Source organism: Nilaparvata lugens, unplaced genomic scaffold (genome assembly GCF_014356525.2).
Source record: "Nilaparvata lugens isolate BPH unplaced genomic scaffold, ASM1435652v1 scaffold7690, whole genome shotgun sequence".
In the NCBI taxonomy this organism is placed as follows: Eukaryota; Metazoa; Arthropoda; class Insecta; order Hemiptera; family Delphacidae; genus Nilaparvata; species Nilaparvata lugens.
The window spans coordinates 136-11,768 of NW_024093438.1; the positions used below are offsets into that span (position 1 = coordinate 136).

The 11,633-nt window shown below is 37.5% G+C and overlaps 1 pseudogene; it reads right to left on the reverse strand.

Moving 5' to 3' along the window:
* Positions 1-1,342: 1,342 nt before the first annotated feature.
* Positions 1,343-11,613, reverse strand: LOC120356719 (annotated as a pseudogene).
* Positions 11,614-11,633: the final 20 nt, after the last annotated feature.

The following is an 11,633-nucleotide window of genomic DNA, read 5'->3' on the forward strand; positions in this document are numbered from 1 at the left end:
AGAAAATCGTGAAAAACATGGTTTTTCAGTACGCCGCCATTTTTCTCAAGAATATTACGGAGCTCCTGCAATTTTCCCAGAGGAAAAACTCATGTCATTTGATAGGGCTTATAATAGCTATCCATGGTATAAATTTGAAGAAAATCGTTAGAGCCGTTTTTGAGAAAACCGTGAAAAACATGGTTTTTTAGTGATTATCCGCCATTTTTCTCAAGAATATTACGGAGCTCCTGCAATTTTCCCAGAAGAAAAACTCATGTCATTTGATAGGGCTTATAAATAGCTATCCATGGTATAAATTTGAAGAAAATCGTTAGAGCCGTTTTCGAGAAAACCGTGAAAAACATGGATTTAGAGTCATTATCCGCCATTCTTCTCAAGAATATTACGGAGCTCCTGCAATTTTCCCAGAGGAAAAACTCATGTCATTTGATAGGGCTTATAAATAGCTATCCATGGTATAAATTGAAGAAAATCGTTAAAGCCGTTTTCGAGAAAAACGTGAAAAACTTGGTTTTTTAGTAATTATTCGCCATTTTTTCCGCCATCTTGAATTGAATTTCATTGAATTTCTTATTGTCGGATCCTCATGGTATAGGGACCTTAAGTTTAAAATTTCAACTCAATCGGTTAATTAGGAATGGAGTTATCGTGTTCACAGACATACACACATACACACCACACACACACCACACACACACATTCATACACACACACACAGACCAACACCCAAAAATCATGTTTTTGACTCAGGGGATCTTGAAACGTATAGAAAACATGAAATTAGGGTAACTTAAATTTTTTTTGAAAGCAATACTTTCCTTACCTATGGTAATAGGGCTAGGAAAGTAAAAAACCTTGTGTATAAATACATTGACGTGCAGTTAAAAAAGGAATATTCCTGCCAAATCTCATAGAATTCTATCAACGCGTTTGGCTGTAAATGCGTTACATACAGACAGACAAAAGAAAATGCGAGTTAAAACATAGACCTCACTGCGATCGGTCAACAATTATAGCCCACTTGACAACGTTTAGTAGGTTACTCATTAGTTCCAATTTCCATCGGCCTATTTTCGTGCGGTTGACTATAGTTTCGATTGTTACACCACTATGAATGTCTAGTGATTAGCTGATGTTGGGAGTGATCCGTGGTCTAGTGGATAGAGTGCCTGCGTAGCAGCATAGAGATCCCGGGTTCAAACCCTCTCAATACCAAAAGTTTTTTAACCAGATCACTCCCGTGTTATCGGATGGGCACGTTAAACTGTCGGTCCCGGCTGAAGTATGACAGTCATAAGGCCCATTGACGGCTTAAATTATATATTCAGGCGGTGGGACCTTCCCGCAAGGGACTCCCCACCAACAAAGCCATACGAATTTACTGTTTTTTTACTAGCTGATGTTTTATCATTTACCGAATCGAAATGCAGTCCCTGAGGACAGTTGAGCTGGGTCCGACTATGGCCGTTGTTCCAACACGAGTAGTACTTGTTGCAGTCACCAGGATGCGCCATCACTCCGTTCACACACTCGGGGTCCTCTTCGTTTGACATCTAACAAAAACACATCATAACATTTAATTTGTAAATAACTAGCAATCTGCAAGATGTTATCTATATATATAAAAGCGAAATGGCACTCACTCACTCACTCGCATAACTAAAAATCTACCGGACCAAAAACGTTCAATTTGGTAGGTATGTTCAGTTGGCCCTTTAGAGGCACTAAGAAATCTTTTGGCAATATTTTAACCCTAAGGGTTCTTTTTAAGGGTTTAAAGTTCGTCTTTTAGCATGTATATTCTTCTTCTCCCAATCTCTTAATTATAATTGAAATTTCCATATCATATGTTACTATAGAACTATAATCTAAATAGAGTACCTCTTCGAAACAGTGTTAACTGGCAACTAAATTAATAATTTTGTCAGGTTGGCATTAAGTTGAGTTGACTTTGTTAGGTTGGCACCAAGTTGAAGATTAAAAGCATTTATCGCGGAAAAATTGATTGGGCACTGCTACTTCAATCCTGGGAATATTATATTACTAGCCTGTCAGGCTCGCTTCGCTCGCCATATCCGTTTAGCCAGATGTTTAGTCTGGACCCCCGACTGGATTGTCCTAACTAATCCCATTCTTGGACGATCCAGTTGGGGGTCCAGGGGGCGGAGCCCCCTGGCTAGACGGATATGGCGAGCGAAGCGAGCCTGACGGCTAGTATGATGAATAATAATAAATAAGGAAATTTTCAGATTGTATAGTATGCTAATGGAAAGAGAGACAAAAATAGAATGAGAGTTTGCGCTAAAATCAGAGTTTGTATAAAATCTGATCACTCACATCAGCTGTTAATTGCTGGACTCCTAAATACCACAAGACCTAAGAAGCTGCTAAAAAATATCATGATCACAACTAATGGATGAGTTCAAAGCCACTGATCGGTGAGTGAACGATGAGATCGGTGAGTGAACGTGGCTCTGAACGAAGTACTGTTTTGTCGTTGACTCACATACAGCGCTAGATTATTTGGAATTGAAATCGGCCATTGAGGGGACAGCTGGAAGATATTACATACTAAAGATCTTGAAGATTTTTGTGATCTATAATATTACAAAAAATATATTATATAATATCTAGTGCTAAAATACCTCAATGGAACCTTTAATTTCAAGTAAGAGCTAGCATTGGGAAGGCATAGGTATTGTGCGTTTATACCTCTTCAAGGTCTTTGGTCTAACTGATAAGAAAAAAAATACGTCATATCCGGTTCGTTCACTGATCAGTTAATCGTACTTTTCCACCGATGGAAAAGAACGTAAATAGAGTAGCTGAACGTAAACGGACATGGCTGAATATGAGGTGTTTACAAATTATGGACTCCATTATAATGTATTTGGGAGCAGAGAAATGCATGATTACATAAATTCAATAACATTTAAAATATTTTACAAAGCATTTAAAACTACTCCAATCACCTGATGGTTTTCCATTTTAATTGATTACAATGAAATAGTTAAGTTCTAGTTTTGTTTACAAAATATGATTGACAGGGGAAACATCTGTCAGTTATGACTCATCAGCAACCGTTCAGCCACAGAATACACACAATCTGGAAGGTATCAATCTAACCAAGATTTGAGTGCACCAAGACCACGACACATGACTGCATCATCTTGTTAGAAATTAAAACTACTGCTGTATTACAATGCTACACTTTCTTTCAAGATGGCGGATTATGGCGTCAAGATACTAGCAGACTTTTCATTCTGTGGTCATCTGTGATCACTAATCTGTGATCAGGTTTTTTACTGAACATAAAAAAACCCGATGGAATTGATCAGTGGCTTGAACTCAACCATTGGTACCTACCATAGGTACCATGTACCTACTGATAAGAATACAGCATTTCAATTGGATCAAGAATAGAAATCGACTGATCATATTCACAATGCAATTATTAAAATATACTTACTTCAGATGCCCCCTCCACCTCGTTATTTCTCTCAGGGAACTCGGTAACAGCTGACTCTGCATTATCTCCGTCCTGTGCCGGGCTAAGCCTGCACTCGGGCTGAACACCTGGATAATTACGGAGCACCCTGTTGATGGTTTTCAGCAGCGGGTACTCTTCACATCCACACAAATTCCTGTAAAATCAGACAGAAAAATAACTGTTTTTGGTGAAGCTATGTGACGCTGGTAGTCTCTCATACTGTGCCTTCTTACACTCCCAACAACACACTAATATTAGACAGTTGTCGACAGTAATTGGAGAAGAAATTTGCAACATAAACGACCTATACCATGGGGTATCTTCTTATACTACAAGTAATGTAGTACAAATAATTCACTTCCTACACAACAAATTCAAACTATTAGAAACTGGTTCAACTTCCTAAAAAGAGTCCCACGTTATAATGGCAGTGGGAAATATACGAGAACAGCATTGCTTTCTATACAGAACAGCTGATACCGGTATATCTCATGTAATATTTACTGTTATTCCTGTTGAAAATAATACATTATATTTTATTTGTCAGGAAAAAATATTTTTTAATGATAAAATAATAATCTATTCTTTAGTTATTTATACAATAAGTACATTATAAAAATGATAGGGAGAGGAAAAATAAGGTAACCTTGTGCTATTCCTCTCCCAAATTTAGATAACACATAGTCCGAAAAGGTCAAGTTGTAGTAATTCAATTCACAAAATTTTCAGTCCTCAATTATTCTCACAAGTAGATTTTTAAATTTAGATGTTTCAAAACCAAACATAGAAGAAATATTCACATTATTATCACTATATAGGAAATACATTTCATATAAAATAAATAATTTCGAAATTACTGAAACTACATTTCATTTATTGTATGAAACACTACACAATCATAATACAATTATGACATTGGAGGAAAAACTAGGCTGAGCCTGTACTATTCTCTAAAAAAATTTTGATAAAATGTTAATGTTGTCCAAAAGTTAAGATTATGTAATCACACACTGCTCGTCACTTGATTTTTGGTCCAGAAATAATTAACATTATTATCTCGTTCATCAATGACATAGACACATGATCATAGAATAATATTAGGATGCAATTAACGACATGGAATTATAGATGAATTTTACCTGAAATCATCCAAATCGAGAGCCCATATCATGGCACCCCCGAAATCGTTGCGCTTTACATAGTTGGACTTGTAGGCTATCATGGCCTGGTCATCGAACGACACCCACTGATCCCTCAGCCTGGCATAGGGCCCAATTCGGCCCTCCTCGTCCCTAACCACCTCCCAGCCCTGCTTCAGGGTGCGTTGGCAGATCTACAAGTAAAAAAAAAAATATTAAACGAAAATCCCAATTACTTCCATCTGTAAACAAAACATATATTGTTGAAAACATTTGAAAGTATTACAGCAACGTCAAAATCACATCAATAATGAAAAAATCTGGTGTGGCGCACTCACACAACTTTCTTGCCGTTATGAAAATTTTTCACCTGACGCTAATGTTCACGCGCATCTCAAGTCTACTAATTGTGAGATCTGAGCCAGCTGGTGACAGGACTATAACGCTGGATAGATACTAGTAGTTCTGTGAACAGTAGACCTCACGCAGTATTCTCATCCACAAGTACCTGATTGAAACTATAGACCTTATGGAAATACAGCAATAGACTGGCTTCTCCACACATCTGTGTAATCACTTGTCAGCTGATTTATGATGAATAATTCTATAGTCTGATTTTTACTCGAATATTGGCGTATGAAGGAGGCTCCTTTTTCCTTTTATATTATCCTTGAAATGCAAAATTTCCAAAAACCTTGTATATACGTCGTCGCTGTAAATGCGCAACAAATAAACATATAAAAATATAAACATTTAAACATTCAAACATATAAACATTTAAACATTAAAAGAAATGGCAAACCGTCGACTTGAATCTTAGACCTCACTTCGCTCGGTCAACGAGATCTGCTATCTCTTCATAGCGAATGAAGATAATAGAATCAACAGTTGCCAACAGTTTGCAATTGAATTATCACATTCAACCCTGTTTTTGACAACATTTTCTCCATTTTAACCGCCATCTAAAATTGCATTTGATAGAAATTGTTCGTGTCGGATCCTTATATTTTGAGGACCTTAAGTTCCAAATTTCAAGTCATTCCCTTAGTGGGAGATGAGATATCGTGTACAATGACGCAATACAATCATCACCCACACAACACACACAACACACACACACACACACACACACACAACACACATACAGACCAATACCCTAAAACCACTTTTTGGTCTCAGGGGACCTTGAAACGTATAAACATTTATAAATTAGGGTACCTTAATATTTTCGGAAAGCAATACTCTCCTTACCTATGGTAATAGGGCAAGGAAAGTAAAAAATGTATTACAGAATAACCGTTCGACATATCAATTTATATCTGGCGCTGTTACATAGGTTAGTGTTGGTAGTTTTTTAATTTCACTTACTTCAGTAAACTTCAACGTGTGCCCCCCCCCCTTTTTAGCACGAAGAATGTCGAAGCGGGTTCCAGCTGCCTGTTCTTTGAACCTGTCATACCATCTCTTCATTGATTTAACATCAGGAGGGCTGCGTCCATAACAAGCCCGAAAATTACGCTGAACACTGAGGGGCGATTTCGTTTCGTGAAACCAAAGCACACATTGTGTTTTTTCCTGCTTCGACGCCATTTTGACCGCAACTAACGTGAACTAACAGACAGCGTCATTGTTTAGAACCACTAGCGCCATCTATTGGTCAAAAAACTACTAACACTAACCTATGTAACAGCGCCAGAAATTCCATTATTATGTCAAACGGTTATTCTGTAATAAATTTTAAAATAGGGCAAAACTTTATGCTCACCCTGTAGAATAACAAGAAATACATAAATAAACAAGGTGAATATTCTAACAGAATTTAAACAGTTTATGAAATTATGAGACCTCAGAATCTACCCAGGCACTATTAAGGTGCGTACAGACTTTCACTCTGCTTCACAACCGAACGTCACTCCAGCAGAGCGATTGATGATCGACCGGCGAGCAACAGTGGTTCGACCGGGGAACGCGAGAAGATCTAACATCTTCCGTAACGTTCATGATGGGTGCGTGGGTGGAGCGACTGTGGTTCGATGGAGGAACGAGGGCGGTACGAGGGCGGAGCGTGCTCGGTGCGGGTTGGAAGCGCGGATATGTGTACGCAGCTTTTCAGAGCAGTCAATCTCCCCAAACTTTCTTAGGTTGTGAAAGGTTTTTGTCAGCCAGGATTAAGAATTCTTTTAGTGATTCAACTAAGTTCTAGACTCTAAACAGCTGGAGTCAGAAAATTGGCTTCTAAAAAAAGGCGAAGTCGCAGTTTTTATGATCTTTACTTCTCATTTCTATAATTGGAAACGTTTTTTCCTTGACAAAATAAAACATTCCTGAATAATTCAAAACAGCTGTAACTTTACTCTATTTTATTTTGTGTTCAATTTTCTAGTTTCTCGAAATTCAATTTAAACGTGGACTAAAACTACACCCGTTCCAGAAAGTCAATTTTCTGACTCCACCTGTTTAAAGTCTAGAACTTAGTGAATCCCGAGCTCGGAAACAGCCCTGATTTTTGTTGTTGGCAGCTGTCTCACACCCAGAGGTGATTTATTAAATAATGAAAGAACAACAGTAAGAACCACAGAAGTAAGATTTGAGTAGAGCCTAAGTTAAACATGAATGATAATAATAATAGCATGACTTTTATTAGTGGGAAGTGCAGAAGTCCCTGAAGGAAGTGTACTAGTAGTTCTGTGAACAGTAGACCTCGCGCAGTTATAAACTACAGCCTCCTCTGTCCATACTGTCCATCAGAGTAAATTCTGTCCTGTGGTGTCGGCGAGATATCGGTGTGAAAACGGCTAATAACAGGCAACAGCTGTGCCTAGTTGAAAGTTGTGTGTATATTTTTGGCTTCAAAATTTTCTGAAATAACTCAATTTATTCAAAGTGCGGTGATATTAAGTGCAAAATTTGACTATAATTTGGTATTTTAATCATTCTAAATTCAAAATTTCTAGCTAATATATATTCTTGGACAGAACTTTGACTTTAAATTTCCTCAGTAAGAACATAACCTATTTTTTCGGACATTTAATTATTTTTAAAAATTTGGGAACAGAATAGTTTTGGGCTATGCCTGTTGTTCTATCCCGATCATATTCATATGATTTGTAATTATATCAACGAATAAATAAATAAATAATGGCTGTTGGGGTTGGTGTATCAAAAATGCTAACATCAAAAGCTAATCTCTTTCAAGACTACTGGCAACAGGACAGCCCGAGTTCAAAGCAGAGAAAGATTGAGAGAAAATACCAATTTACTTCAGTTATTAATTGCATGCAACTAATAGTCCACCAATCACTGATTTTCCACCAACTGACATTGAGATATTAATTGCATGCAATTAATAATCCACTCGACAGCTGATTTATGATGAATAATTCTATAGTCTGATTTTTACGGTAATATTGGCTTTCAAAGGAGACCCTTTTCCTTTGTATTATCCTTGACCTCCGGCAGTCGCGCTGTGTAAAGAGTACAACAGTGTTAGTTTTTTTGCTGTACAAAACTATTGAATGGGGTGGTGTCAGTGAATGAGTCACCTATGCATTCCAAAACTTTCCCCCCATCACTCCACTGAGTTGCAGTATCAACCGAGCAATGGTTCAGTCTTTAGGTGCCATTAGTCGCCACAGTGCTCAAGATATGGGAAGACTGTATACGGGGACTGTAAACGAACCAATAACACAGAATTGATGGCTTTGCTTGATGTACCTTATTGGGGTATGAATGGTAATCATTCAAATGTTCATAGGCGTAAAATAATCCAGAAGATGGAAAAAGTAATTATACAATTAATTAATATGTTTTGACAGTAAACAGAGTACATAACACTTGGAAAATTGGATGTTGTAAAAAGTACAACACGCGACTGCTCGTGAGATTGAGTAGGGCGCGACTACCGGAAGGTTGTTCAAATGAAAAAATTCAAAAAACCTCATATACCGTGTTGTATAATTAAAAAAAAACTCAAAAAACCTTGTATAGGTGGACACCCTTGTTTCGAAGTACTTGTAAACCAAATTTTATCTAAATCTGTGACTGTAACTGCGGTACAAACAACAGACAAAATCTCAGCTTCGCTTTGGTCAATAAGCATGATAATAATGACAATCTATTGCGGTACCTATTTTATTAAATCTACATAATGTTTGTATCGAGGTTAGGTTAGGTTAGGTTAGGTTAGGTTTTTTGACTGACCTCATAATAGCGAGGAATCCCCTGGCCCTGGTCTGCTCGCCGGCCTCCCCCCCGCCATAGGTGGGTGCATTGAGGCCATTGTCCTCGGTGGAGGCCAGACTGAACGACTGTCCGTACATCGGCATGCCCACTATTAGTTTGCGTCTGTCCGCCCCCTGCCGCATCCAGTAGTGCATCGTAAAGTTCTACAAAAACAACAACAACACTTTCAATAGTTATTGTATATCTAGAGTGAAAAGTGCTGTTTTTTCTCCCTGAGGGAAAAGTTTGAAGCCGAGGCGAAGCCGAGGGCAACAATTTTCCTGAGGGAGAAAAAGCATTTTTCACTCGTGATATACACAACATTTTTCCTCCACCTACATTTCTATAAAAACTGTTAATAAAATAATTTTAAAAACGTATGTGACTAAACAATTTGTTACAACATAATCTAAAAGTAAACAGAAACAGCTGGCTTGTAATCACAGTTCTCCTCCGACAGCACTATCTGTCGGCTAAAGTTGTAACAACAATAACAGCCAAAAGTACAGCTATGATGAAGTTCCCGTTTCAAATTTTATTAGTTAATAAGTAATATTCGTTGGCTGATATTTTGAATAACATGGAATAAAAGAAAAATAATACATTTTTTTAGTATAATGATATGAAGTTTGTAATAATAATTTCAGCATACAAACATAAATTTTATATATCGATCAAATGTCTGGTTGAGGTATTGAATTTAGTTGGTTTAATGACTACTCTATATGCTTCCTCATCTGAGCTTAGACCTTCTGACCTATTCCAAATGTACGTTTTTAAAATAGAGATGCTTCCCATGTTATTTAAATGGAGTCACTTTTACTCCCTAGGAGTTTTTCTGTTTTTAGTACCGAGAGCGAAAAAGTGACACTTTAGTATCATGTTTCAGGGAGTAAAGTAAGTACTTTTGACAGTAGGTGGAGGAAAAATGAATAATATCAATCAGATACACCGGGAAGACTTTAATCACAACAGATCGTTCTACCATAGAGAAACAATAGCATAAGTAGATATGCCATAGTATAGGGCGTTTATGTCGCAACCTTTACTGTTATCTCAAGCCGATTAATGTCGATTATTGACGATTTTTACTGTTTTGTAGGGGTGATAGTGTATGAACGGCACAATTTGAGAGACTACCAGCGTCATAAAGCTTCACAGGAAAGAACTACGTGGACTGTCGGCTTGAGATAACAGTAAAAGTTGCGACATAAACGCCCTATACTATGGCATATCTACTTATGCTATTGTTTCTCTATGGTAGTATTAACTGAACTTGTATGTAATCTAATATAATATAATAATAATAATTTCTCTGATTGCCAATGAATTGCAACCAGAGGAGTTTATTGACAAACATATATATAACTGTTATATTATACATACAAATTGCTAATACTAAACTTAGTTCTAATTATGATACCCCACTATAATAATATGTGCCGGGTGATCATAATATTCTTTCCTAAAACATTAGCTATAAGGTAAGTTAGTTATTGAAGATAGAATATAATACAACCAGAGATTTGTACAATCTAAAAAGATGACCGTAGTTCATCCTATATCCTATTTACAATGAGCTTCTCGGTCTGGTAAATTCCAGTATCATATAATCAATTCCGTACTGCTCTTTTAAATCTATTTATATTTATTTCGTCCTTCGCGACGGATTTCATTGTAAATTCTAGGACCTAAATATTGTACAGATCTCTGACCAAAAGCTGTGTTCATTCTGGCAACGAGAAGAAAATTCAGATTTCTAATTCTGGTGTTGTGGCTATGGAAGTGGAGTTACATATCTACAGTGGAGTTAAAAAAAAACAAAAAAATGAAATGTTCAAGAGAAAAAAATCACTGTTGAGAGGAGAGGGAGAGCCAGTTACCACATAGATTTATAGACGTTCGATTTTTTCCCATGCTCATAAATTGCATAAGATTAAATGGAACTGGACAAACATCATCTGTTTAATTCAATAGAATAATTTGGAGTGGCCGTAGCCGAGTGGATCAGATGCTGGCTTTGTGATTCAGCCCGGTTCAAATCCCGGCCCGGCAAGATATTTATCTCGGGCCACTCCCGTGTTTCGGATGGACACGTTAAGCCGTCGGTCCCGGCTGCCTAAAAAGTAGTCGTTAGGTCATGTCAGAGGTCCTGAAATTGATCAGTTGCGACCTGAAAACTCTGACACTGAGCCAGCTTTGACTAACTGAGAGAAAACTTTGACTAGACCTGAGTCAGCCAGGTCACTCGATATTATTATTATTAATAGAATAAGCACGACAATAAATCGTACGTCCAAAAATCGATGTGCGTTATAAGCCGAACTCGTTACATGGAGGTGAAAAACTAGTACAAATTTTGAAAATGTGACTAAACGATAGGTGGGGGATTTCGTTAACTGGAGTTTTGTAGAACGAGTACTTTCGATTTATTGCAGTGTGCTCGCATTATCAGAATGGGGATCTGTAAACACTAATCTGAGAAAGGAAAACACAGTGTAGCTCCTCGATACAGTACATCTCAAGGGACCGCTCAAAAAACAATACTATGACGAGATGTAGTATATGAAGAGTGCAAGCCATATGGACTAGAGTAGCCATGCCTTACCGTGTTGAAAGTGACGTCATCATCGTCAGGGTGCGCGTACATGGGAGCCACATGCCCGGTCACCTTGTCCCACTGACCGTGGTAGTCGTAGGCCATCACAGAGATCCAATCCAAGTATTAGAGAGCGCTTTCACGTCGTAACCTGCAAACAAAATACTTATTAGTCTGTAAA